At 40.3% G+C, this 22668-nt stretch overlaps 1 long non-coding RNA gene across 1 annotated transcript; it reads left to right on the top strand.

Moving 5' to 3' along the window:
• Positions 1-7361: 7361 nt before the first annotated feature.
• Positions 7362-22424, top strand: LOC139041804 (uncharacterized). Its single transcript, XR_011497770.1, has 3 exons — positions 7362-7471; positions 13199-13277; positions 22346-22424. It is a non-coding gene; the product is annotated as an uncharacterized lncRNA (long non-coding RNA).
• Positions 22425-22668: the final 244 nt, after the last annotated feature.

Consider the following 22668-nt stretch of genomic DNA (forward strand, 5'->3'; position numbering starts at 1 on the left):
GAACCTGTTTTTCTCACATGGACAATGGGGATGGTGGTGCCTGGGGCAGAGTAGGTGCTTCATAAATGTCAGCCACTATCACAAAAATGCCCTGGCTTTGTTTGATGAAACGAAGAAGCTGAGCTTTTGGAAGGAAAGCTCACAAGTTCCTTGTAAGTTCAGAAACATCTGGAGTAATAAACAAATGGGCACGTTATGAACCATTGCTCTCTCTTACACCAGCTGTGTGTTACAGGTTCTTGCAAACACATTTCAGAGTTTTGACAAACATTAGGATTAATATTTTTAGTTAATTAATAAAGTAATTTGATGCCAGCACTTCTTTATCTTTTTAATAAAAATCAAATATTTCAGACATACAAAAGGTAGAGAGAAAATGTAACAAACAGGCAAGTACTGCCAACCTCGCTTGAGGAACAAAGCATTTCAATATCGCTGAAGACTCCTGGGGACCCTTCCACCATGCCTGTCTCTACACCTCCCAGGGTTACCACGACCCTGAATTGGGTGTGTATCATTCCCATGCACATCTTTATACCTCCACTAATTATGCACATCGTCCTAAACCACATCCCCATGGAAAACACAAAATGGTCTTCTATGTTTTTAAACTTTATGTGGATGATATTGTGCCTCGTCCTCTGCCCCTTGCTTTGTTTTAACAGCATGTCTGAGGGGTAAATCCGCGTTGATACATGAAGCACTGGTTCATTCACTGTAACCGTGATATAGTGTTCCATTATTGTATGAGTATATAACATATTTTACAAAATCGATTCTCCTGTTGCTGGACGTTGAAATTGTTTCCAATTTTTTTTTTTAAAAAACTAACTTTTTTTTTAAAGATTTTATTTTTCCTTTTTCTCCCAAAGCCGCACCCCCTCCACCCCGTACATAGTTGTGTGTTTTTGGTTGTGGGTCCTTCTAGTTGTGGCATGTGGGACGCCGCCTCCGCATGGCTTGATGAGTGGTGCCATGTCCTTGCCCAAAATTCGAACTGGTGAAACCCTGGGCCGCCACAGCGGAGCGCGGAAACTTAATCACTGAGCCACGGGGCCAGCCCCTGTTTCCAATTTTTTAATGATCCCAAAATGGTTACTATTCTTGTACATGTTTCCTAGTGCATGTATGTGAGAATTTTCTTTGGAATTTATAACTAGGAGTAGAATTTCTGGGTCACAGTTGTGTGCAACTTCAATTTTACTAGAGGGAAAACAAACCCCATTTTTAAAATTGACTGTGCCAATTTACCTGCTCACTAGCAGCATATTGGAGTTCTCATCAATCCATATTTTAAAAACGCTTTTATGGCTTGACTTTAGAAATAGTCCAGAGCTAACGGATACGAAATGGTCTCATTGTAGCTGTCCTCTGCAGGCCCCTGATGTGTTGGGCCTTTACCTGTTTGCCCATCTCTGCGAGGATGGTTCCCAAGGACCCTGCTAGCTGGCTTCCACGTCCCTTCAGCTGATGGGAAGCATCTGTGGGAGACTTAAGGGAGATGCTGGAGCCTTTCTCCCAGTTCACACCGCTTCTGGTGGGCTCCCCTCCATGGAGTGCGTTCTCTCCTCCATGGTCCCAGCTCCCCCTGTCCAGCCCCCGCCATGGCTCCGCTCTGCCAGATATCCTCTTCTCCGGTCAGTGCCCGCTGAGCAGCTCGGGCCCTAGATTTTGAAAACACCCTTTCTTCTCTTTTCTTTCCAGCCTAGGGGTTCCTGCAGTTACATCTCTTGGTTGCCTTACTTTTGGGGTTTCCAAAGCCTCTGTATTAAATTTCCTGTTTTGACTGACTGAGTGCAAACGTTGCTTTCCAGACTGAACCCTATCCAGGACACCTCACATGAGTGAGACTGAGCTGCTTTTCTTTTTTTTTTCTCCCTCCCTCCCTTCCTTAGATTTGCCACTTAGATTGTCTCCGCTGTAAATTAACTGCACATGTCTTTGTCTATTTTTCTATTGGGTTATCTTTTCCTTATTGATATGTAGGAGTTCTTTTAAAATTCTGAATTTATATGAGTTGCAAATATTTCCTCTTGGGCTGTGGCTTGTTTTTTCGCTTTTTAAATGATACATTTTAAAGTTCAGAAATGTTTGTCTTAAACGAAATTAGATGGCTCGAGCCTTCCCTTTGTGGCTTGTGGATTTCATATCATTTAAGAATCGTTTCTTACCCAGGAGTCAAGAGGATATACTATTGTTTTGTTGCTGCTTTTAGTTTTCTAACTTTTGCTTTTCACATTTCACATCTAACTTCGTTTTTGACATTTCAGATATTTAATTCAACTTAAATTAATATTCATAGGTGGTGTGATATAAAGGTCCAATTACTGTTTTTTCATATTATGGATAACCAGTTATCCTAGAATCAACGGTGAGCTGGAGCTGCCTCATACTAGCGCAGGAAAGTCCACGGCTAAATTCTCAGGAATTTTATTAGCTGGTTGTTAACCATGTTGCTAGCTTGTATTGGCTATGGAGGGAACATTTTTGGGCCAGCCCGGTGGTGCACTGGTTAAGTTCGTGTGCTCCACTTTGGTGGCCTGGGATACTCAGGTTCAGAACCCTGCGTGCAGAGCTACACACAGCTCATCAAGCCATGCTGTGGCAGCATCCCACATGCAAAACAGAGGAAGATTGCCGTGGATGTTTAGCTCACTGACAATCTTCCTCAAGCAAAAAAAGAATCAAATGGGAATACTTATACCACAGAAATGGGCAAACACGACAGATCAACCTGCCCTTCAGCCCTGGGGGAACCAGCTGGTTAACATACTAGCACTCCACTGCACAGAACTCTCTATCAGGAACAGTTGCATCTCTTGGTTGCCTTATCTTTTAGGTTTCTAAAAGGTACAGTGCATTTTCAAATTGTAGGTCACAACTCCTGTACTGGTTGTGGAATCAATTTCGTGGATTGCAGCAAGAATTATTTTTGGGAAAATGGGGCTGAATAGAAAATATGAGAATGCATGGCACATAGCAACCATTTTCCTTGAATCTTCTGTTTTAATTGTATGTATATATTTGCCTATGTACACATGACTGTTCGTTTTGGGTTGCAATACAAAATGCATTTCTTTCTGTGGGTTGTTGGTAAAACAGAATGTGAAAAACATCTGACTGCTGTGTCCTTTCCTGTCTGGTTTGCAAAGCCACTTCTGACAAATGTCAGGTTTTCATATATGAATGCATTGATAACGGAGTTCTCCGTTCTGTTCACAGGTCTCTTTGTCTGGCCCCGCCCCATCCCACAGGGCCTCTTCCAGCTGTAGGAAAGTCAGCATCACTGCCAGGATGAGGATCCTCACCATGAAGCTCTTCAAAATTGTCTTATCTGTTCCTGGCTCTTTGTTCTTATACATGAATTTTAAGACAAAGTTGTCAAATTCCATGAACAATACTTAACTTTGGGGATTGTGGCTGAATTACATTGGCTTCATAGCATATTTGGGGGGAATTAACATCTTTACAATATTTAGCCTTCTTATCCTTGAACATGGTATATACTCCACGTATTTAAAACTTCTTTAATTTCTTTCAATATAGTTTCATAATTTCTTTCATAAAGATATGCACATTTTCATTAGATTTATTTCTAGTACCTTATATTTTGTTGCTATTGTATACGAGATGCTCTTAAAATTTTATGTATATGTATATTTTGGTATGCAAGAATGTAACTGATTTTTATATATTTATCTTATGTCCAGTATACGTTCTGACCTTAATTACTAATTCTAATAATTGGTTTATCTTTCTCTTGAGTTTTCTATTTAGATAATGAATACTATCTGTGAATTATGATGGTTTTGTTTCTTCTTTTAAAATTCTTATAATTTCCTTTTTCTTTCTTCCTGTACTGGAAGTTGACCCCCACCTGCACCCCCTAAAAAAGAGTAATAGTGGAAAGTCCTTTTCCTCTTCTTAATTTTAAAGGAATACTGCTAATGTTTCTCCACTAAATAGGATATTTGCTGTAGTTTTCCAAATTTTATCAGTCTAGGAAAGTTCTTTTTTATTTCTAATTTGCAAAGTGTTTTGTTTTTAATTTTTGATGGTGTTGATTTTATCAAACGTTCTTCTTATTCTATTTTCTATATTTAGTATGATTTCACTGTTGTGTTAAAACTTTTATTAGGTTGAGGAAATTTCCTCCTATTCTAAGTTTTCAAAGAAATGTATTGTTTTATAAATCGTCAAATTTTTTAAAAATGTTTTTTTCCATCTACTGAGATGTTCTTCTTTTTTGTCTCTTTTAACTGATGAGTTAATGTGGTAGTAGATAAAATACAGACATGGATACAATCAATAGATTTTTTTCTAAACCTAATTCATAGTGTTGGGGTAAACCCAGTTGATTCATAATGATTGTATTTCTAATCCTTGAATTTTGTTTGCTAATATTTAATTTAGGAGCTTTTGGCCAATGATCCTAAGTGAGATTGGCGTATTTTCATTTTTTAATCATTCTGACCTGGTTTTAATGTCAAAGTAAGACCAGTCATATAACATGTGTATTAGAGTGAGCAATTCTTCATCTTTTTCTATTATAAGGTAAAATTCTTACATGGTAGGAATCTATTCCTTCAAGAGTTGGGAGCTCTCATTTGTAAAACTGTTCCATCTTCCTCCCCAGATGCCATGGGCAGATTTTCACATTCCTGGTTGATTGTCTTTAATATTTTTAAGTCTGTTTGGGGTTTCCTTAGTCCATTTGGGCTGTTGTAACAAATACCACAGACCGTGTAGCTAATAAACAACAGAAATTTATTGCTCACAGTTCTGGAGGCTGGAAGCCCAAGCTCAGGGAACCAGCATGGTGGTGTTCTGGTGAAGGCCTCTTCCTGGTCCTTCTCACTGTGTCCTCACGGGGTGGAAGGGTCAAGGGAGCTCTGCGGGGTCTCTCGCATAAGAGCGCTGACCCCATTCATGAGGGCTCCGCGTTCACGACCTGATCTCCTCCCAAAAGCCCCGTCTACTAGTCCCATCACTTTTGGGGGTTAGGATTTCCATATATGAATTTTGGGGAGCAACACAAACATTTAGATCATAGCAGAGAGTCTGTGATTTTTTTTCCTTTGAGTCAGTTTTGCTAACATCTTTATCTAGAAAATGGCTTGTTTCATCTAACTTTCCTAATTTACTGGGAAAAAATCATTCAAAGTATTTTCTTGTTTTTGTTGTTGCTTCTATCTCTGTAGGTAAGGCCATGTTTTTCATTCCTACTATTTACTGGTTCTCTCTCATGGATCTTATCAAAGCTTTAGCTATTTTATTCATGTTTTCAAAGAGTGAATTTCTGGTTTTATCCATCCTCCCTAATGTATTTTTGTTTTCAGCTTCATTAGTTTTGCTCTTACTTTTATTATCCACTCTGTGGCTGCTTTTCTTCCTCGGACTAGGAAGCAGAGCTCAAGAGGAAGAAGAAGAAAATGAACTATTCTGGAAATGAAATGGAGCCAAGAAAAATTGAGGCTGACATTTCATCTAAGAAGTGCTAGACTCAAGTTGTTCTTTAAAGGAAACATTTTGAAACCCTTCTGAGCTATATGGAAAGCCCTGGAAGGTATGTTCTAGAGGAACATTTTCAAAGAATGTTAATGCTGTTTTTATTGCATAAAAAATTCCTGTGCAATCTTTGAGGCAAAATGAAAAGGATCTATTTTCTTTATATCCTGTGACTCCCTGCAGAGCTCATAGATGCTGTATTACAGCATGGCGGGCAAGGCAGGAGACGAGAAAGCAATGGATAGCTATGTAGTTTATTTCTAAGTCAAGGTCTACAGGCCGAGATCGTTTAATATCTGGCAGTTTGCCCAGCTGATGAGCCTCTGCCCACATGGAGCCAAGACCCACACCAAGGGAAGGACCTTCCCTACCTGCAGCATCTGCGGGCACCCAAGTGCTGTGGAGTATTAGGAGGAGTTTGAGCACACACGCCTTTATTACCACCTGCCAATTTGGTCCCTTTGGTAACAGAATTTCTGATGTCCTCTGAGCCCACTTTGGGCTGATGCTTCCATCCGTCAAAATTATGGAATTTTTGTTTTTTAATCAAGAAGCTCAGTTTAATGTGTACAAATAAGTAGACCAACAATTATGGTGCATTACAAAAAATGCTACATTAGAAATATGCAAAGAGTGCTTTGAGAGGTAGAGAGAGAATCCCTCCCTGGACCTTCAGGAATTAAAACAGGATTCCTGGAGGAAGGTTATCAAGCTGATAGACTCTCTTTCAGAATGGGCATGGATGGATAACAGGAGTTAGGGCCAGAGGGGTGAAGGAATTGGTGGGGCTGTCTCAGGCAGTGGGTCCAGGCCCATGGTGGAGTGAGTGTTGCCATCTGCTAAAACACTCTCGTAATGAGAAAGGAGGCAGGAAAGGAGAGGAGGGGTGAGGGGTGAAGTGTACCTTTCTTAATTGGAACGGCTAGTGGTGCCTTCCAGCACAGAAGATGCGTACCAACTCTCAGATCTCACCCAAAGGGAGAACAGTGTCACTTCATTCAACTAGAGCCACTCCAAGAGCGAGCCGTCTGCTCCCAGCTCACCTGACTGGTTTGCCACCTGCATGTGCTCTCAAATGACTGATGTGGAGAGACACTCTCTTTCCTATCTAGACCACGCCATTTGGTGACCTGTTCTCCTATTTGTCATTTCTGGAAGAAGGCATCAACTGAGCTAGACCATGGTTGAGGATTGGGGCCTAGGCCGATCTGGTCAGTAAAAGCCAGGCCTTAGGATGAAGGCCATGCATGCTGACCCCACCAAGTGCTTAGGGGCAGCAAAGCAGAGACCTAAACATTCTCAGAGAATGTTCTATTTCAAAAATAACTTCAAAGCTGTTGCCAGAAGAAATATAAGAACCTTGTGTTAGAATTTCTTACACTTACATCAGTTTATATAAAGATCTTAATCTAGCCCTAGATGAAAGATTGGTAAATTGAGACCAAATCCATGATCCAAAGTGTTTTGGGGGCAGAGGGGCTGGGCACACCCGATCACAGGAATAGCTGCATTCAGGACCAAATGTCGCAGAGCCCTTTACAAGCGGCATCTCATTTATTCCTCACTAAACCCTATGAGCTGCGTTGTATTAATAATTCTCACGTTGCAGATGGGGAATAGATGGTTGGGGAAGTTATCTAACTAACCAAGCTGCTCACCTGGTTAGTGTGATGTTCAGAACTCATTCCCCGATCTTTGGACTCCTGGGCCCTCGCTCCTTTCCCTACCCCAAACCGTGGCCTTCGGTCACTCTCATAAACCTTGCTTCACCTCGGCTAGGAGAGGGTGGAAGTGGGACAGGAAGTCTAGTCCTTTAAAGTCTGGCCTCAGGCAGGGGAAGCGCAACGCACGTCTGCAGCTAGAGCAGGGCCAGCAGTTAGAGGAGCTCCGGCCGAGTCCGTACATTGATCTTGCACCCCCATATTCCTCCCCAGGCCAGAGTCGCCTCCGCTGGATTGTACAGGTGGGGACGAAGGGGCTTCAGACGGCAGAGTGCAGGAGCTGGGGTGGGGGAGAGATACAGCAGGACTGTGCCTTCTTCATCTTGAAGTAAAGTTTATTCTCATGCTGCTCAGTGACCTGGAGAAAGCTGTTCTGCTTCCCTATTTCTCTAGCTCTGAAATTTATTAGATATGTGAGCGCCTGTTCTGTGAGGATGCAGAGATGGTCCTTGTCCTCAGGGTGCTTACATCGAGAAGGGAGATAATGAATATAAAAGATCTCTGTAAAGAAAAAAGTTTTAAGAAGCCTATTTTGGGGGCTGGCTCCATGGCCGAGTGGTTAAGTTCATGTGCTCTGCCTCAGCAGCCTGGGGTTTCGCCGGTTCAGATCCTGGGCGCAGACCTAGCAAGGCTCATCAGGCTGAGCTGAGGCGGCGTCCCACACAGCACAACCAGAGGCACTCACAACTAGAAGATACAACTATGTACTGGGGGGCTTTGGGGAGAAGAAGAAGAAGGAGAATGAGGAGGAAAAGGAAGAAAAGAAGACTGGCAACAGATGTTAGCTCAGCTACCAATCTTTAAAAAAAGTAAAACTATTTTTGGAAAACATGGAAGAGGGAGATACTTTAGATTATGAGCGTTGAAGAAGATCTTTGAATGGGTTTGGTATTTGAGCTGATCTTTGTCAGACAGTAGGATTTTGCTGGGCAGGGCTGGGGGTGGGCTGTGGAGCAAACAGAAGAGCCTGGAAGGGCCAGGAGTCCAGTTTGGTGCCTATGCGAAGGGGAGGAACAGCGGGTGAGGTCTGTGGGCAGGTCATAGAGGGTCTTATGTGTCAGGATAAGGAGTTTGATATAACTGTAACGGCAGTGGAAACCCTCTGAATGTTTTCCAGCAGAGAAATGGCATGATGAGAAGATAATTAGTGATCAGTGATTATCTTCCAAAGAAGAGCCAGTGATTTAGGACATAAAGCAGGTAATCAATGCACTAAAAAAAAAAAAAAAGATCATTTAGTGGGACTACATCAAACTAAAAAGCTTCTGCATAGCAAAGGAAACCATCAACAAAATGAAGACATACTTCCTCCTCCTGGGGCCCAGATTTCTCATCTGTAACATAACCAGGTTGGGCTAGATGATGTCTTAATTCCTTCCAGTTCTTGCCTGCTATGACTCTATAGTTTCTTTTCTCAAAGTGACTCTGTGATTTGGAAGAGAATGAGTTGCTAGTCTAGTGGACTTTGACAGTTATAATTCTCTTAGTAAATTAAATTAAGATATTCATGTTTGGTGTTCAACTCCACTTTTGTGGGCTCTGATTGGCATGGACAAGTTCTCCCTCCCAAATTACTTCCGGGCAGACTTGGCAAGTCAACTGACTAGTACCACCCATCCTTTCCACAGCCCATTGCAAAGCAGCATCTGAAGAGTTTGCGCAGTGACATGCTGACCATTGCGAACAGGGTTCACTCTCTGCAACAAACAAGAAAAATAGCTTTTTAAATGCTATAAATAATACTGGTAAAAATTTAGGCAATACACAAAAGTATAAAGAAAAAAGCAAAAATGGCTAAAATCCCACCATTCAGAGATAATCACCATTAATATGTTGATGACCATTCTAACATATATTTTCTATGTTTAGATACATACCTACATATGGTTTTGTATAAATGAGATCATATTATATATGCAATTTTGCAAACATTTGTAAATTTCATCGAAAACTTCTATTTTTAAAATTTGTATCTAGAACTTATTATTTTACAATAAAATAATTGTATTGTATTTAAAGAAGGATTATTAGCATAAAAAGGAAAGATTAGAAGACTTGCTTTCTCAGCCCACAGTTGGACCTTCCATGTCTAAAGATGCTGAAAAACATGGAAACTGACATAACAGCCAATTCTCTGACTCGCCAAAGAGACTGTGCAAAACTGTAAAAAAACAAATGACAAAAGCTATGTTTTCTTTACTTTATAGATGTTCATAATTTGCCATATTGGGTCTTATGCAACAGAAAAATTTCAGATTATATAATATAGAGTATGAATTGAGTTTCACTCTATTGATAGAGTTGCCAATGTAGAGACCATAACTCAGAGTTTAAAGAAGAAATAATGGAATATTTTAAATGTGGACTTGGGGCTGGGCCAGTGGTGCAGCGGTTAAGTTCACACAGTCCGCTTTGGTGGGCGGTGGCCCAGGGTTCACCAGTTCGGATCCCGGGTGCCGACTTATGCACTGCTTGTCAAGCCATGTTGTGGCAGGTGTCCCACATATAAAGTAGAGGAAGATGGCCATGGGATGTTAGCTTAGGGCCAGTCTTCCTCAGCAAAAAGAGGAGGATTGATGGCAGATGTTAGCTAAGCCCTAATCTTCCTCAAAAACAAACAAACAAAAACAAAACAAAACAATAAAGAAATGTAGACTTGATGAGCTCTTTAAATGCCAAAAATCATCTGTTACAACTTATTGAACTAGAAATGAAAACTCCCTGAAGCGTCTTCTAGATAAGTTATGGGCTGGAGGAGCACAAACAGTAACTCAGGGACAAATAAAGCCTTGAACAATTTTACAGTCAGACATTGCTGAAGGCCTGCTGGATGAAAGGTAAGCAGAAGAGAGCACAGCAGTACCACTTCAATGTTACAGCAACTCAACTAATTAAAGACTTAGCTACAAACGTGAAGACTGAGTCAACATCTCCTCTGCAAAGCTGTGCTTTTCGCCCTAAAAATAGATTCATCTGCAGACGTGGCTGGACTTGCTCCTTTTGCTGGCATACGTTTTGTATCAGCACTAAGCACAAAGAAGAGGATCTTTTACATGAATGCTTCACAAGATGTCACAGTGGCACTGAAAGAGTCAAAGTGTTAGATGACGTTTTTGAATCTTATGGTGTATCTTGGGACAAACGTGTTGACGTTTTCCTGAAGACACAAAAGAGTGGTGGGTAAAATCCCGGGTGCCTTAATACAAATTAAGGCAACTGCCCTGCACTAGTGGTTGTAATCTTCAACATCATGCACGCGCAGAAAAAAGCCAATTTCACTTAAGGATGTTCTTGCTGAAGCAGTGAAATGTTGTGTGAGACAAAACGGTAAGAACACATGGAACATTGTTGCTGGATGCCGAAGGAAGACAATCATTTCCAGGAAAATCACTTTGAGTCCCAAGCTGAACTAGCTGCTTTATTCATAGAAGACCATTTTCACTTGAAAAAACAAGTGACTTACAAACTATGGTTATTCAGACAGGTTTACTTGGCAGACATTTTCTGGAAATTAACAAAGTAGCCTGTCACTGCCAGGACTGACATTTTTTGCTAATTTAGCTAATTTTGTATATTTTGCTCATGATTAAGTTTCAACTTTCAAGAGATTAGAATTTTGGAAAACTGTGAGTTTGACAGCTTCCCAATACATAGAGACATTTTTGCTGAGATCAATGGAAACGTTAATTAATATGATTATTTGATTGTACAATTAGTTTATATCAGCATTTGGAGGATCTGCACAACTTAGTGAAGTGATACTTACCAATAAGTGATCTTGTAAAAACATGCATCAGTAAAAGATCCATTCAAAGTGCAGGACAGACCAGTGGATTTTAATGTTACAGAGTACAAAAAGTTCATTGGTATTATTTCAGATTCCACAATGCAGCTTACCTTTAAGAAACTACCACGGTTGTGTTTTGGTACTGTATCAAAGAAGACTATCCACAGTTATAAATAAGCTGTTTAAATGTTCTTCCCCTTTCCAACTATACATCTCTGTGCAATTTTATTTTTTCAAACAAAACAGCATACTGAAATAGATTGAATGCAGAAGAAAACATGAGAATCTCATAAACCAGACAGCAAAGAGCTGTGCAAAAATGTAAAACAATGCCGCTCTTGTCACTAAATATCTTTGTTTCAGAAAATATATTTTTCATAAATATGTTATTTATGTTAACACAAAAGGGTTTGTTTTTATTTTAAAGTCAACTAATAAATACTTATTAAAACTCTAAGCTTAATTTCTAAAATGATAAATATTCATAAATATAATCTATGTAAACTAAAGCTCTTTAGGGTCTTCAATAATTTTCAATAGTGTAAAGGAATCCAGAAACCAAAATATTTGAGAACCACTGATCTAAAGTGAACCCTAGTTTACCCAGTTTATTTAATTGATACCTTAACTGAAATTACCTATCATACATACTTTGTTTATTGAAAAGCTACACTCTGCTAATGAAATAAAATTTAATGTATCCCTTTTCATAAATGAACAATTATTTAAACAATATGTTGATTTGGTGTTGAAATGTATGGTTTAATAGTATCTATAGTCTTTTCTTTTCTTTTTAATAAATTTGAAGTAAAAACTTATGTTTTCATCTCCTATTACACTTTATTTTTAATGTTGGCTTAGCAATGGAGAAAAATGGACTCATTTGATCAAAATGGTTCAGTGACCAGGTTCCACGTTAAATGTGTATTACTGTTGGATCATGGACACACTCGTTCCTTTCTATCCCACAATTTTAATTATCCTTCATTTTTAAACAACTCTGAACGTAAATTATTCATTAGGCTTCTCAGGAAGGGACTACTTTCATTTAGGGATAGTATTAAATCTTAAATTTGTTAGTATATAGTCTGTGGCTTATTGATATGTTTTCTCCCCTGGCATTTAGTTCCTGGCACAAATGACACACTCAGTAAGTGTTTGTTAAATGAATGACAAATAAATGAGCAAATGGATGAATGAAATAATTCCCTAGTCAGAAGATCAGGTTTAGCCATGTGTATATTATAAGACAAATTAGAAACAAGGATGAGACTTTAAACGCTGTGACCTGTCAGGCATCCCTGGTTCAGAGCTTCCTTCCCTGCCCCCACGTGGGCTCGCCTGGCAGCCTGAGCCCTGGCCCCATCTCCTCACAGATTTCCTTTCCCTCGTCACTGAGCCTGGACTTGCGGGCGCCGCCTGCTGCTGGCTGGCTCTGCCCCACTGCTGGCGCAGCCCCCATTGCCCAGTGGGGCTTTTCTTGGAAGCAGCACCGGGAGGGATAAAGGCAGTTGACTAGGAGCCGATCGCCTGCTCTACCGGCTCCTTCCTGGGTGACTTGGGGCGTGTTTCTTAACCCGTCAGCGCCTTTGTTCCTTCTCACAGCGCAATTGTGAGAACTGTGTGAACGGCTCTTTGTAAAGTGATTAGAATGCTGACTGGCCACAGTAAGCTCTTTATAAGTGTTTATTAAATACATTAAAAACTAATACAGCACAGCTTGTTTTTCCTTTAGAGGCTTGACAGACTCCCAGTGAGGTGGGATTGGGGTCTCCAGATACCAGGGCCTCTTGCCCCGGCACCTGGCGGCCGCAGTGAGCAGCTCTCTGACCCAGGTCCCGGCTCATCACAGACGCCTCAGCCTCCCCGGGTCATGTCTGGCTGCATCTTGAGATGGACCATCCTACCCAGGGAACAAAAATTCCCGGGTCTAGGACAAGTGAAACGACTGCCTTTCAAACACAAAGCATGCTTCCACTGCGCATAGACAGTGTCAAAGGCGGTTGGAAGCCGGCTGAGAGGAGCCTCCTCTCAGAACAGGAAAGAGAAACAAAGAAGGGAAAAAAGAAATTCAGACTGGGAATAAACATTCTAGATTGTTACAAATTGTGTGCAGTTGGAAAAGTCACCCTGCTTAAAAGGAATAATTAATCCTCTTTTCTGTCTGATGTACACTTTGCAGACACGGTAACGGCGACTACGGAAGGTTTGTCTCCTGAGAGCGGAGTGATCTTTGGTTGCAGTTCATTCAGTAGGAGAAGGTAATTATTATACATTTGAATTAGTCACATCTTGTTGGCTGAGGCTGCAACTCACTTCAAATTGGATCAGTTGTAAACCTTTATTTTTCCTATCTAAACCAGAAAACCTGGAGTTTACATGTGTTGAATTTCCTATGAGCTGTTAATGAGGAGAATGTTCTTCTTCTGAGTTGGAACAAAGGAAAATTTGTCTTAAATAAGCACCCGAAGGCCTAAGAAATCTCATGGAACTGTCATGCCCTAGAGATGGGACCCAGTCGTTGTAGAACAAATATTTTAAAATAGATAGCTTTCACATGCTTTATCCAGCATTTTTTATTCATAGGAAAATGCCACTAAGTAAATTGGCCTTAAAATATTCATGGTCTTCAACAAGCGTTTGAGAGGACCCTAGAACTGTCAGATTTGCCAGTGGGTAACATAAGCACCAGTCCATCAACCTGCAGAAAGTGGGGACTCTAACTCATTTCCTGGAGCGTAGTAACAGGGGCACCGTGAGCAATCCATTGTGCAGCAGGGCATCCTGCCCAAAGGTGAGCAGGAGGAGGTTGTAATGTTGCCTCTGGGGCAGCTGTGAAGAGTGACTTAGCACCTGCAACTTAGTAAGTTGGGTGCTTAATAAACGTTAGGGCCCTTCTTGCCTTCCCTTGACTCCAGTGATGCCAGAGGTGCTGACAGTGTGTGTGATCTGTGCCCACCTGTGTTAGGCATTAGGGTCCCCTCTAAGTTCAGTCCCTTGGGGTTAAGGGCATAAACAAAATAAGAAAATGTTGAGTCTCACCAGTAGGCTCTCTTGCCTGGCATTTGATGTACTTCTGAGCGAGGAGAACTTGGCAGTCGCCTTCTCTGACAGCCTCCCCAGAAGGCTGAGGCCATCCTCCCCAATTCCCTCTAATCACTCATTATGGCTCTACCTCACGGTCAATTTGTCTAAGTCCTTCTTGCAGTCTCCCACGCATTTCCTACCCACTGAGCAGCACTGTTTCCTTTCATTTGTGCAGTAACTCCTGTGCATAGACTAGGAGCATGGCTGTTTTGCCCTGTTCTGGCTTCTGGAGCTCAGTGAGCAGATATACCACCCTACATTTGTGTCCATGGGGTCAAAAAACTTCCACTGGATCCCCTCAGCTCTTGTCTGGCCACATCAGTGAGCACTAATCACTGTTCACTCCTCTTGGGGGTGCTTACATATATTGTTGTTGTCATTGTTCAGAAAATCTTAGTTGTAAGCACATGGATGGGGTTCAGTGAACACACTGGACTGCACTATGTTAGATTAACTTGGCCATCTTACCCACTCACCCCATCCCACGTCACGCAAGACTGCGGTGGAGTCAGGGTGGTGTTGTGAAAACACAAACAAACATGGGTTTTGTAGTCAGACATACAGAGTTTGATTGTAAGCTTTGCTGCTTGCAGGCTCTGCAAGCTTAGGCCAGTTGCTGTAGAATCAAGGTGACAGTGGCTGTCTCTTAGGACTGAGGGTGAGAATGAAATAAGATAATATGAGAGCCTCTGCAGATGCCCATCCTGTCTCCCCTGCCCACAGCCTGCCCCTGTCCCATCCCACTCCTTGACCCTGACACCACACTGGGGCATTGACCCACACCTGCAGGGAGATCCTGTGGCTTCCTCTGGCTTTTCTCACATAGGGGTTGGCATCTGTAGCCATGGGCTTGTGACACCCAGGCTCCTGGCAGATTTGATTCCTCTGATTAATAGACTTCACAAACGACCATGAGGATAAAAAGAAAAGCCATAGGCTGGGAGAAACTACTTCCAAGTCAGAAAATAAATGAAGAACTTGTATCTAGAATGTAAAAAGAACTCTCAAAACTCAAAAATAAGAAAACATGGGGGGTAACGTCAGCATCATGGCAGAGTAAATTGTTCCCTTTGTCTCTTCCTTCTAAATTGTAACTAAATGGACATTCATTAACCAGCAAAGAATTCCCTGCATAGCACAACAGGACATCTGTGAGGTCCACACAGCTGTGCATCTGAAGGTGCGTGGACTAAATCCCCAGGAGGCGGTGGAAATAGGTGAACAATCCATGACAATAGTAAGCCAAGCCATAGATCTTCACAAACTGGCCAACCAGCCTGACTATAAGAGCAGGTGGGGCAGGCAGTTCACAGAAATGCTGTTGGAGTTATAGCCCAGTCCATGGGAGTGCCCACCATCCCATGGAAGCCCTGCTAGTGGGAACATTCTACATGGGGTGGCGGCACCTCAGCTACCATGAAGGCTCCACCTGCTGAGCACAGCATAGGTAAGAAGGCACTCTGCCCCCCTCAGAAGCTGCCCCACCCACAAAGCACAGCAGCCCATGGGACCCACTGAGTGGTGGCTCAGCCCCAATGAAGGCACTCCTCCAGCCTAGTGTAGGAGCTCAGCTGGTCCCCTGCCAAACATAGCAACCCTGTCCAAGTGATAGCGGCCTGCCCACTGAGCACAGAGTCCCCACCTATGGTGCACAACCCACCCACTCAGCACAGAGGCCCTGCCCTGATGAGTGCAACCTGCAGAGCAGCTGTGGCCAGCCCAACCAAATGCAGAGCAGCCCCAACCACACAACTTCCAGAAGATGGGGCAGGATCAGAAAATACAGCTCCTGCTCCCCCCCAAGCAGTGGCAGGTGGAATCTGTTATCTGATATTGCCATAAATATGCTGGCAAAGGATCAATTCATCAAACACCATGAGAAACTACACTAACACTTCAAAGAAGAAGGAAAACGACAAGTCTCCAGAAACCAATCTTGAAGTCACAGAAATTTACAATCTAAATGACAGAGAATTTGAAATAGTCATCATAAAGAAACTCAATGAGTTACAAGAAAACTCAGAAAGACAGTTTGATGAGCTCAGGAATGAAATTAATGAGCAGAAGGAGTATTTCACCAAAGAGATTAAAACTCTAAAAAAAAACCAAACAGAAATTCTGGATATGAAGAACACAATTAACAAGATAAAAATAATCTAGAGACCATAGAAAATGGAGGCTGATGTTATGGAGGACAGAATTATGGAATTAGAGGACAGAAATACAGAAATGTTTCAGGTAGAGGAGGAGAGAGAACTCAGATTTTTAAAAAATTATGAAATTCTTCAAGAAATATCTGACTCAATTAGGGAAAGGAATATAAGGATTATAGGTATCCCAGAGGGAGATGTGAGGGAGAAAGGAGCAGAGAGCTTGTTCAAAGAAATAATAGCTGAGAACTGCCCAAACCTGGGGAAAGAACTGGATTTAAAAGTGCATGAAGCCAACAGAACTTCTAATTACATCAATGCAAAAAGACCTTCTCCAAGGCAGGTAATGTTAAAACTGGCAAGTCAATGACAAAGAAAAAAATATTAAGGGCAGCGAGGCAGAAGAAAATAAGCTACAAAGAAACCCTTGTCAGGCTTTCAGTGGATTTCTCAGCAGAAACCTTACAGGCTAGGAGAGAGTGGAATGATATATTCAAACTACTGAAAGACAAAAACTTTCAGCCAAGAATACTCTATCCAGTGAAACTATCCTTCAAATATGATGGAGAAATAACAGCTTTCCCAGATAAACAAAAGCTGAGGGAGTTCATCGCCACTAGACCTCCCTTATAAGAAATGATGAAGGAAGCCCTCCTACCTGTAACAAAAAGGCAAAGGTTTACAAAGCTTTGGGAGGCAAGGAGTTAAAACACAAAGAAAATCAGAAAATTGCAGCTCTCTATCAGAATAGGATAGCAAACAATTAATTATAACATAAAAGATAAAGGGAAAGAAAGCATCAACAATAATTATAAATACTTTAATTTAGTCACAAATTGACAGTACAAAAAATAATAATTTGTGGCAACAATAACTCAGAAGGGGAAAAGGAGAGGGCTAGAACTGCTTAGGCTAATGGAGATAAGAGGCTATCAGAAAAAGGACTCTCTCATTTATGAGATCTTTTATACAAACCTCATGGTAACCACTAAACAAAAAATCAGAACAGGGCCACAAATCATTAGTAAAGAGAAAACTGAGAAGACCATCACAGAAAACCACGAAACTTAAATGGCAGTCAGAAATACAAAGGAAGAGAGACAAAGGAAATATAGAACACTTGGAAACAAGAGATAAAATGACAGTATTAAGCCCTCATATATCAATAATGACTCTAAATGTAAATGGATTGAATTCTCCAATCAAAAGACACAGAGTGGCTGGATGGATTCAAAAACAAGACCCAACAATATGTTGCCTCCAGGAAATACATCTCAGCTCTAGAGACAAACATAGGCTCAGAGTGAAGGGATGGAAGACAGTACTCCAAGCACATGGCAAGCAAAAGAAAGCAGGTGTTGCCATACAAGTATCAGACGTTGCAGACTTTGAGATAAAAAAGACAACAAGAGACAAAGAGGCACACTATATAATGATAAAAGGGACATTCCACCAAGAGGACACAACACTTATGAATATATATGCACATAATATAGGAACACCAAAGTATATGAAACAATCACTAACAGACCTAAAGGGAGAAATTGACAGCAACAATAAAAGTAGGGGACCTCAACACTCCACTTACATCAATGGATAGATCACCCAGATAGACAGTTAACAAGGAAACAGTGGCCTTAAATGAAACACTAGACGAAATGGACTTAATAGAGATACAGAGAGCATTCCATCCAAAAACAGCAGAATACACATTCTTCTCAAGTGCACATGGAACATTCTCAGAGATAGACCGTATGTTGAGAAACAAGGCAAGTCTCAATAAATTTAAGAAGATTGAAACCATATTGAACATCTTTTCTGACCACAATGCTATGAAACGAGAAATCAACTACAAGAAAAAAGCTGGGAAAGGCACAAATATGTGTAGATTAAACATCATGCTACTGAACAACCATTGGCTCAATGAAGAAATCAAAAAATGCATAGAGACAGATGAAAATGAAAATACAACATACCAACTCTTATGGGATGCAGCAAAAGTGGTTATAAAAGGGAAATTTATAGCAATAAAGTCCCACCTCAGCAAACAAGAAAAGTCTCTAATAAATAATCTTAAACTACACCTAACAGAACTAGAAAAAGAACAAACAAAGCCCAAAATTGGAAGAGGAAGAGAAATAATAAAAATTAGAGTGGAAATAAATGAAATAGAGACTTAAAAAAAAAAAGGTAGAAAGGATCAGTGAAACTAAGAGCTGGTTCTTTGAGAAGATAAACAAAATTGACAAACCCTTAGCCAAACTCACTAAGGAAAGAAGAGAGAAGGCACAAATCAATAAATTAAAATGAAAGAGGAGAAATTACAACAGATACCACAGAAATACAAAAGCTTATAGGGGAATTCTAGGAAAAACTATATGCCAACATAATGCCAACCTAGAAGAAATGGGTAAATTCTGAGATTCATACAACCTCCCAAAACTGAATAAAAAAGAAATAAAGAATCTGAATAGACCAATCACAGGTAAAGAGATTGAAAAACACAATCAAAAACCTCCCAAAAAACAAAAGTCCAAGACCCAATGGCTTCTCTGGAGAACTCTACCAAACATTCAAAGATGAGTTAATGCCTATCCTTCTCAAACTATTCCAAAAAACTGAAGAAGATGGAACACTTCATAACTCATTCTATGAGTCCAACATTACCCTGATACCAAAACCAGACAACAACAACACAAAGAAGGAAAATTACAGACCAATATCGCTGATGAACATAGATGCAAAAATCCTCAACAAAATATTAGCAAATCAAATACAGCAATGGATTAAAAGGATCATACAGCATGACCCAGTAGGATTTATATGCCGAACACAGGCCTGTCTCAACATCTGCAAATCAATTAGTGTGATACACCACATTAACAAAACGAGGAATAAAAATCACATGATCATCTCAATAGATGCAGAGAAAACATTGACAAGATCCAATATCCATTTACGATAAAAATTCTCAATAAAATGGGTATAGAAGGAATGTACCTCAAAATAATATAGGCCATATACGACAAACCCACAGCCAACATCATACTTAATAGTGAAAAATGGAAACTCATACCTCTAGAACAGGAACAAGACAAGGGTGCCTCCTCTCACCACTCCTATTCAACATAATACTGGAGGTTGTGGACAAGGCAATTAGGCAAGAAAAAGAAATAAAAAGAATCCAAATTGAAAAGGAAGAAGTAAAACTCTTACTGTTTTCAGACAAGATGGTTCTATATAGAAAAGTCTAAAGAATCCATCTGAAAACTCTTGTAAATAATCAACAACTATAGCAAAGTTGCAGGGTACAAAATCAGTCTACGAAATCAATTGCATCCTATACACTATTAAGGAACTAGCAGAAAGAGAAGTAAGAATACAATCTCATTTACAATCACAACAAAAAGAATAAAATAACTAGGAATAAATTTAACCAAAGAGGTGAAAGATCTATAAACTGAAAACTATAAGACATTGTTGAAAGAAATCAAAGAAGACATAAAGAATTGAAAAGATATTCCATGCTCATGGATTAGAAGAATAAACATAGTTAAAATGTCCATATTACCTAAAGCAATCTACAGATTCAGTGTAATCCCAATCAGAATCACAATGACGTTCTTCACGGAAATAGAACAAAGAATCCTAAAATTTATATGGAATGACAAAAGACCCTGAATAGTCAAAGCAAAAGAGAAAAAAGAACAACCTTCAGGCACCACAATCTCTGACTTCAAAATATTCTACAAAGCTATAGTAATCAAAACAGCATGGTACTGGCACAAAGACAGGCACACAGATCAATGGAACAGAATTGAAAGACCAGAAATAAAACAACACATCTCTGGACAGCTAATCTTCGACAAAGGAGCGAAGAACATACAATGGAGAAAGGAAAGTCTCTTCAATAAATGGTGTTGGGAAAACTGGACAGCCACATGCAAAAGAATGAAAGTAGGCCATTATCTTACACCATACACAAAAATCAACTCAAAATGCATTAAAGATTTGAATGTAAGACCTGAAACCATAAAACTCCTAGAGGAAAATATAGGCAGCACACTCTTTGACATTGGTCTTAGCAGCATCTTTTCAAATACCATGTCTACTCAGGCAAGGAGAACAAAAGAAAAAATAAACAAATGGGACTATGTCAGACTAAAAAGCTTCTGCAAGGCAAAGGAAACAATGAACAAAACAAAAAGACAACCCACCAACTGGGAGAAAATATTTGCAAATCATATATCCAATAAGAGGTTAATTGCTAAAATATATAAAGAATTCATACAACTCAACAACAACAACAAAATAGCCAAATCAAAAAACGGGCAGAAGATATGACTAAACATTTTTCCAAAGATATACAGATGGCCAACAGGCACATGAAAAGATGTTCAACATCACTTATTATTAGATAAATAAAAATCAAAATTACAATGAGTTATCCCCTTACACCTGTCAGAACAGCTATAATTAACAAGACAAAAAGTAACAAATGTTGGAGAGGATGTGGAGCAAAGGGAACCCTCATACACTGCGGATGGGAATGTAAACTGGTGCAGCCACAGTGGAAAACAGTATGGAGATTTCTCAAAAAACTAAAATAGAACTACCATAAGATCCAGCTATCTCACTGCTGGGTATTTATCCAAAGAACATGAAATCAACAATACAAAGAGATTTATGCACCCCTATTTCATTGCAGCATTATTCTCAATAGCCAGGATGTAGAAGCAACCCAAGTGCTGATCAACTGATGAATGGATAAAGAAGATGTGGTGTGTATATATATATATATAATGGAATACTATGCAGCCATAAAAAAGACAATATCATCTCATTTACAATGACATGGATGGACCTTGAGAGTATTTTGTTAAGTGAAATAAGCCAGACAGAGAAAGACAAATACTGTATGATTTCACTTGTATGTGGAAGATAAACAAACACATGGATAAAGAGAGCAGATTAGTGGTTACCAGAGGGGAAGGGGGTGGAGGGGCAAAAGGGGTAAACAGGCACATATGTATAGTGATGGATAAAAAGTAGACTATTGATGGTGAGTACCACATAGTCTGTACAGAAACTGATCAATAATAATGTACACCTGAAATTATACAATCTTATAAACCACTATGACCTCAGTAAAATAATTAAATAAAAAAAGAAAACATGCTATTGAAAAAATGGGCAAATGATTTGAACAAAAGTATCACCAAAGAAGATGACATATGAATGAGAAGAACATGAAAAGATGCTTAGCATCATTAGTCATTAGGGAAGGGCAAATTAAAATCACAATGAGATACCCCGAAGCATCTATGAGAATGGCTAAAATTAAAAAGGCTGACCATACTAGGTGTTGGTGAGATGTGGAGGAACAGAATTCTCATATACTGCTGGTGGGGATGTAAACGGTACCACAACTTTGGAAAAGAGTTTGGCAGTTTCTTGAGAATAAAAATGTCCGTCTACTACATGAACCCACCACTCCTCTCCTAGCTATTTACCCAAGAGAAATGAAAGCATATCCACACAAAGATTTGTGAATAAATGTTCACAGCAACTTTATTCATAACAGCTCAAACTGGAAACAACATAAATGCCCATCAACAGAAAAATGGGTCAACAATTTTGGTATATCCGTAATGGAATAGTACTCAGCAATAAGGGGAACTAACTGTTAATACACACAACAACCTGGATTGAATCTCAAAATAATTTTATTGAATGAAAGAAGCCTGACAAAAAGTGTACTTACTGTATGATTCCATTTATATAAAATGTTAGAAAATGCAAACTAATCAATAGTGACAGACAGCAGATAGGTCAGTGGTTGCCAAGGCATCTCCAGAGAGGGAGGCACGGGTTACGAAAAACCACATAGAGGAGACTGTCTCAGGTGTTTTATGGGAGAAAATCCACTTGGCTCTGGCAGCTGTCGGGCATGTAAAGGAGACGGCAGGCCCGGGGGAAAGGGCAAGGATCTTCGGCTCCTTTGACTGGACTTCAAATTCTGTCTCCACCACTCACCAGCTGTGTGACCTCAAGTTTCTTTTTCTCTCTCATTTTCCTCCTCCATCAAACAGGGATCGTGACACTACCGACCTCATAAGACTACTTCGAGGCGAGCTAACTTAGGAAGATGCTTGGCAGAGCGGTTCATGGTAAGGACTCAATGAATGCCAGCTTGATTTTTACAGAGCCTAACTGAGATGGGCTTTAAGCAATTATCTCCTATCGGAATTCCCCAAACTTGCCCCATCACAACAGTCCCTTGGGACACTTGTTAAACACACAGATTCGGGGGCCGGGCCTCAGACCAACTGAACCTGGGAGGGAGGGGCCTGGGAGTCTGTTTAGCAAGATCCTCAGGGCTCCAGGCACATTTGGGAAACACGGATGACATTAG

This window comes from Equus asinus, chromosome 24 (assembly GCF_041296235.1).
Source record: "Equus asinus isolate D_3611 breed Donkey chromosome 24, EquAss-T2T_v2, whole genome shotgun sequence".
In the NCBI taxonomy this organism is placed as follows: Eukaryota; Metazoa; Chordata; class Mammalia; order Perissodactyla; family Equidae; genus Equus; species Equus asinus.